Source organism: Vombatus ursinus, unplaced genomic scaffold (assembly GCF_900497805.2).
Source record: "Vombatus ursinus unplaced genomic scaffold, bare-nosed wombat genome assembly UNPS02014830.1, whole genome shotgun sequence".
In the NCBI taxonomy this organism is placed as follows: Eukaryota; Metazoa; Chordata; class Mammalia; order Diprotodontia; family Vombatidae; genus Vombatus; species Vombatus ursinus.
The window spans coordinates 29,935,390-29,941,437 of record NW_020954608.1 but is presented as its reverse complement, the minus strand read 5'-3'; positions in this window follow the sequence as shown (position 1 = coordinate 29,941,437).

Genomic DNA, 6,048 nt, shown 5'->3' with positions numbered 1-6,048 from the left:
CTCAGCTAGTGTCTGAGACTAGATTTAAATTCAGGAAGATGAGTCTTCCTGACTTCAGACCCTGCACTCTATCCACTGCACCACCTAGCCTCACCCAAGTGAAAGGCAGATATCACCTTAACATAAATTCAAGGAAGTAAACATTAAATACTTTATACAGAGCACTTTACTGATTCCTGTGATATTCCACTGGAGACCCCCCTTCAAGTTAATGTCAGTCTGTTAGCTCTTTGCGACAGTTCATTCAACCCATTCTAAATCCATTTTAAGTTGTAATATCTTATGATCTCACCTTTCCCAGAATTGCACCAAAAATTTCACTAAATTCTTGCTGAAATCTAGGCCTATATGGTGAGCTAGCGTATCTTAAATATTTGAAAACTGTTTTGGTAGAGCTAAACAACATAGACTGTGGATGTAAAGAGAGGCAACCTGACATGGTGAATAGAGAGCTGTCCTCAGAACCAGGAAGACCTGGATTCCTGTCTTGCTTCTGATACATCTTGACTGTGTGACCTTGGGCAAGTCAATTAACCTCTAGGCACCTCTCTCAGATTATAAATTGCAGAGAAGGTACCAACTTGCATTGCAAGAGGGAGCTCCCTCTTCTGGAAGCTTCCTATATTAACGAAATCAAAGGTCTAATCTTTATTACTTATTAATCACTCACCCTACAATATACTCTTCCTATTAACTATTTACAAACTTATTGGTGCCTGTGTGTTAAGAAGTGTTTGTGAAAGCTTGTTTAGAATGATAGATGGTGTATTTGTTTCTTTGATTTCTTCTATCCAAAAATGTTCTATTATCTTTATCCTATGCTGTATAGTTGGCCCCTATATCTTATTAATTAGCAAGAATCAATTTTGTTGATTTCTGTACAAAAATTTGCATATGAATTATTTATATATATATAATATATTTTGTTATGCAATATATCATATATTTATGGAAAGGTATATACACACACAAGCTATATATACAAACTTTCTCTGTCTTTGTCTCTCTCTCTCTCTGTGTATATATATATATATATATATATACATACACATATCCATATATTGGCTAGATCAAACAGAGAAAAGAACCTATCTCTCCTCAGTAGCTTAGAGGTTAGTGTATGTGTAGGTTATTGAAGAGATATTTGAGCCTAGACTTCTTGACTAGGGTACATGGTTTTATCTACTTTTTCATACTGGGTCTTTAACATTTTGGATGATACATTGAATGATAGAATCCATAAAGATATTGGCAGGCAGAAGAGTTAAATCTAATAAGATAAATAAGGACATCAAATAAGAAAGGATAAGGATATCTTATGCTTTTGTCTATGTCTGTTTCTTTATTCTCTGCTCTTCAGACAAGACTAGGTGGCACAGTGGAGAGAGTGCTGGGCTTGGAATCAGGAAGACTTGCATTCAGATCCTGCCTCAGACACTTAGTAGTTGTATAACCCTGGGCAAGCCACTTCACTTCTGCCTCATTTTACTCATCTGTAAAATGGGGATAATAATAGCATCTACCTCCCTGGGTTGTTGTGAGAATCAAATGAGATTATATTTGCAATGTGATTATATAGTGCTTAACAAAGTGCCTGGCATGTAGTAAGAACTGTATAAATATTAGCAATTATTATTATCATTTCTAATAAGATAAATAAGGAATAAATTTGTATCATTAAGAGGCACATTGTCTAATAAGTCTTCCTCTGGTGCTTTATCTTGACATGAACCTGCGTTCTTAAAGTCTATGCCAAAGGAGTACAAGGTCTGGCAAGTCCTGTCGAGCTGGAAAGGTAGAATCTAGATATGGGTTGTGTATCTGTTGTCCAAGCACCAGAGCCTGGTTCAATTCAGGATGACTCACAACCAGGCTGGCTTTAGGTTCAGCTGTAGCAACTTTTAAAGGACTATATTGTAAATCAGAGGGGTTATGATCACAAATTTAGATATAGAAGGAACCTCAGAAGCCATGTGGTCAACCCCCTCAAGGCCACACAAATAATAAGTGATAGGGACAGGATTTGCACTCAACTCCAATGACTTCAAATCTGGCTCATACACCAGTACAAGTTGGGGGAAGAGTGGTTAGAGTATAATTTGTATGAAAAGGATCTGGAACTTTTACTGGATAGCAAAATCAGTATGAGTCAACATGGTAACAAAAAATGTTAATACTACTCTAACACAATGGTGTTGTGCTCTGTCTTTGTCACACCACATTTATAGCTCGGATTCAGTTCTGGATGCCACATTTTAGAAAGGAAGTTGACTTCTCTTAATGAATTCATCAGTTTCCGTGGGCAAAACTATCAACTCTATTCAGATGATACTATATATACATACACACATGTATGTGTGTGTGTGTATATATATGTATATGTATATACATATATGTCAATATCTCTATCTATCTATCTCTTGTTTCTCTCCTGAACTCTAATCCAATCTACATTTCCAAATACCTACTAGTCATTTCTACCTGGATGTCCCATAGGCATCTCAAATTAAACATGTTCAAAACAAAATTCATAAATTCACTTTTCCTCCCACTTCCCTATGCCAGAACCCTATCGTTCTTAAAATTATCCGAATTTGCAATCTCACAGTCATCCTTGGCTTTTCACTCTCACTTACCCCTTAATATCCAGTCAGCTTGTTGGTTTTGCTTCTGAAACAACTTTCACATCTGTCTTCTGGCTATGATATTCCTTGGACTTTTTTTAGGGGTTCCTTTTAGGAGATGACTGATGGACTCTTTTTTCTTTACTTTGCTCTCTGGTGCTAATTAATCAGGGCAGATTTTAATTGTGATTTCTTGAATTGTAGTCCAGAATTTTTATTTTTTAAGATCATGGTTTTCAGGGAGTCCAATTATTCTTAGAAAAATCTCTCTTTAACATTTCCCCCCAGGCCAGTTCTATTTTATATCAGATTACAGTTTTTTCCTATTTTTTCAATCTTTTGATTTTGTGTGTGTGTGTGTGTGTGTTTTGTTTTTGTTTTTTGTTTGTTTGTTTTTTTAGTGAGGCAATGGGGTTAAGTGACTTGCCCAGAGTCACACAGCTAGGAAGTATTATGTGTCTGAGGACAAATTTGAACTCAGGTTCTCCTGACTCCAGAGCCAGTGCTCTATCCCCTGTGCCACCTAGCTGCCCCAGATTTTGTGTTTTTAAATTTTAATTTTAACATTTCTTGCTGTTTGTGAAGTCATTGATTTCTATTTGGTCAATTCTAATTTTTAGGGAGTCCCATTTCTTGGGTAAGGTTTACTTCTAAGTTATATATTTTCCTTTCAATTCTTTCCTCTAGAGCTTTTATTTATTTTTTTAAAATCTATTGCTTCAGTAGATGGAGGACTAGTTGAAGGTGGCTCAGGAGATAGCATCCAATCTGAAGACTATAGCTGATGCTCAGAAGGCTGAAAGAACAGGTTGACTGAACTGACTGAAAGAGCTACTGCTTCTTCCCTTCAGAAAAAAAGAGTCCCCATCCCACCCTATGTCTCCTCCTTACAGCAGATGGTGGAATTGACTAAATGAGACATTGAAAGAGCTGTAATCACATCATCAGTGGTGAATATTGCAAAAGGGTATTTGTTGTTCAGTTGTTTCACTCATGTCTGATTCTTCATGATCCCCTCTGGGGTCTTCTTGGCAAAGATACTGGAGTAGTTTGCCATTTCCTTCTTCAGCTCATTTTACAGATGAGAAAACTGAGGCAAACAGTTAAGTGACTTGCCCAGGGTCACACATTAGTAAGTATCTGAGGCCATTTCTTGATATACCGCCACCACTGCTGCCTCTCCCCTGACCCTAGATCTTCAGGATAAGGCTGAATGACCACTTCTTGTCAGTGTTGCAGTGGAGATTCTTGGTCAAGTACAGGTTGAGCTAGATGATCTCAGAGGTCCCTTCTAATTCTAATGTTCTGGTTTTGTAGAGTCCTATCTATTCTACTTTCATACTATCTCTTGCACCCACATCCTTCTCTTGACTCACATGGCCACAGCTTTAGCTCATGGGACATAGATTTAGAAATAGAGAGGACCTAGGCACTATTTGACCCTGGTCCTCTTGCTCCAAATCCTGAATATTTTCCACTGTATCACACTGTGTCTGATGTTCTGGCTTTCATCACTTTGACTATTGTAATAGCCTCCTAACTGCCCCCACTCTCTTATCTCTCCAATTCATCTTTCTAACAGCTGTTAGCATAATCTTTTTTTTAGGATTTTATTTATTTTCTCCCAGTTACATGTAAAAACAGTTCTTAACATTCGTTTTTAAAACTTTGAGTTTCAAATTCTCTTTCTTCCTCCCTCCCCATCCTCCCTCCCCACTGAGAAAGCAAGCAATTTGATATAGATTATACATGTGTAGTCATGCAAAACATTTCCATAATAGTGAAAGAAAACACAGATTAAAAAAACCCCCCAAAATTAAGTAAAAAATGTATCAATCTGTATTTAGACACCATCAGTTCTTTCTATGGGGATGGATAACATTTTTCATCATAAATTCCTCAGAGTTGTCTTGGATCACTATATTGCTGAGAATAGCAAAGTCATTCACAGCTGATCATCTTTCAATATTGTTGTTACTTTGTACACAGTACATGTCACTTTGTATCAGCTTCTGTAAGTCTTTCCAGGTTTTTCTGAGAGCATCCTGCTCATCATTTCTTGTAGCACAATAACATTCCATTACAATCACATACCACAATTTGTTTAGCTATTCCCCAATTGATGGGCATCCCTTCAATTTCAATTCTTTGCCCCCAGAAAAGAGCTGGCGTAATCTTAAGGTTGAGACAGATAGACCAGGTGTTTCTCCCATTCAAAAAAAGTCCCAATAACTTCTAAAATGAAAAATAAATTCCTTAGTCTAGAAATAAAAAACTTGACCACCGGTTCTAATGTACTTTTCTAGCCTTATTTAAAAGTTCTCCTTTTTCACCTTGTTTCTCCTTTCCTATGTTTTATTTTCCAGCCAAACTGGGCTACAAGCTGTTTCCCTAGCTTGACGTGCAGTCTTCTCTTCTATGTGCTCACACAGGTTGTCCCCTATTCCTGTACTGGACTCCTTCCTCATCTTGGTCTCAGAATCATTGTTCTTCAAAACTCAGTTCAGGTGTCACTTGTTCCCTGAAGTCTCCCTTGATCCTTCCTCCTGTTTTCCCTGAGCACATTGTCTATATGTCTCCTGTGCCCATACCCCACTTTGTAATATACTGAAATCCTTTTGTGTTCTATCCCTACCACTATCAGTCAATTAAGAAGCACTTGATAAGTGCCCACTACATGCCAAAGCACTACAATAGGCACTAGGGTTACAAATACAAAGAACAAAACTGTCCCTGCATGGATTGTGTCATCTTAATAATCTTTACTTTCTCAGTATCGCTATAGTGCCTTGTACAAAGTGGTGGCTTAACAAATGTTTATTGGGTTAAATAAATCAAATCAAATTGAATCAGTCTGAAGAAACAACAATATGAGCTAGTGACAAATAAGTAAAGGTAGAGAGGTCAGAGAAGGAGAGCGGGAAGGCTACGATGTGTTGCTGGGGACAGTGGGAGAAAGGTCAACAACCTCTTTCTGAATTGTGGAGCCAGCCCAGTAGTTCTTTTTTTTTTTTTTTTTTGTGCAAAGAACAGCCTTTTTAATTTTTCTAGCTAGCCTAAACATTGCTATTCTGGAAAGAACACAGGGGATTTTAGGGGCAAAGCTAAAACTGTTTCCTTGCCAGAGTGTCTTTTAATCCTTTTTCTTTTGAGGAGGTAATTCCTTAGGACATTTACCTGAGCCAAGGGGTAAGATAAATCCTAAAATGGATTTCTGATCTTAAGTTGGGTGACTGGGAAAGCAATAGAGGTCCAGGCAGTTCAAAGCAGAGAAGAATAAAGAAGAGTCAAGCAGAGCTGAGAAGAGTTTAGAAGTTAACAGAAAGATTCTAAACTGAGGCAAAAAGTCAGAACTGATCTCACCAGAGGCATCTATACTTCCTGGAGGAGGGGAAGAGGTATTCATAGTCAATGATTGAGGAGA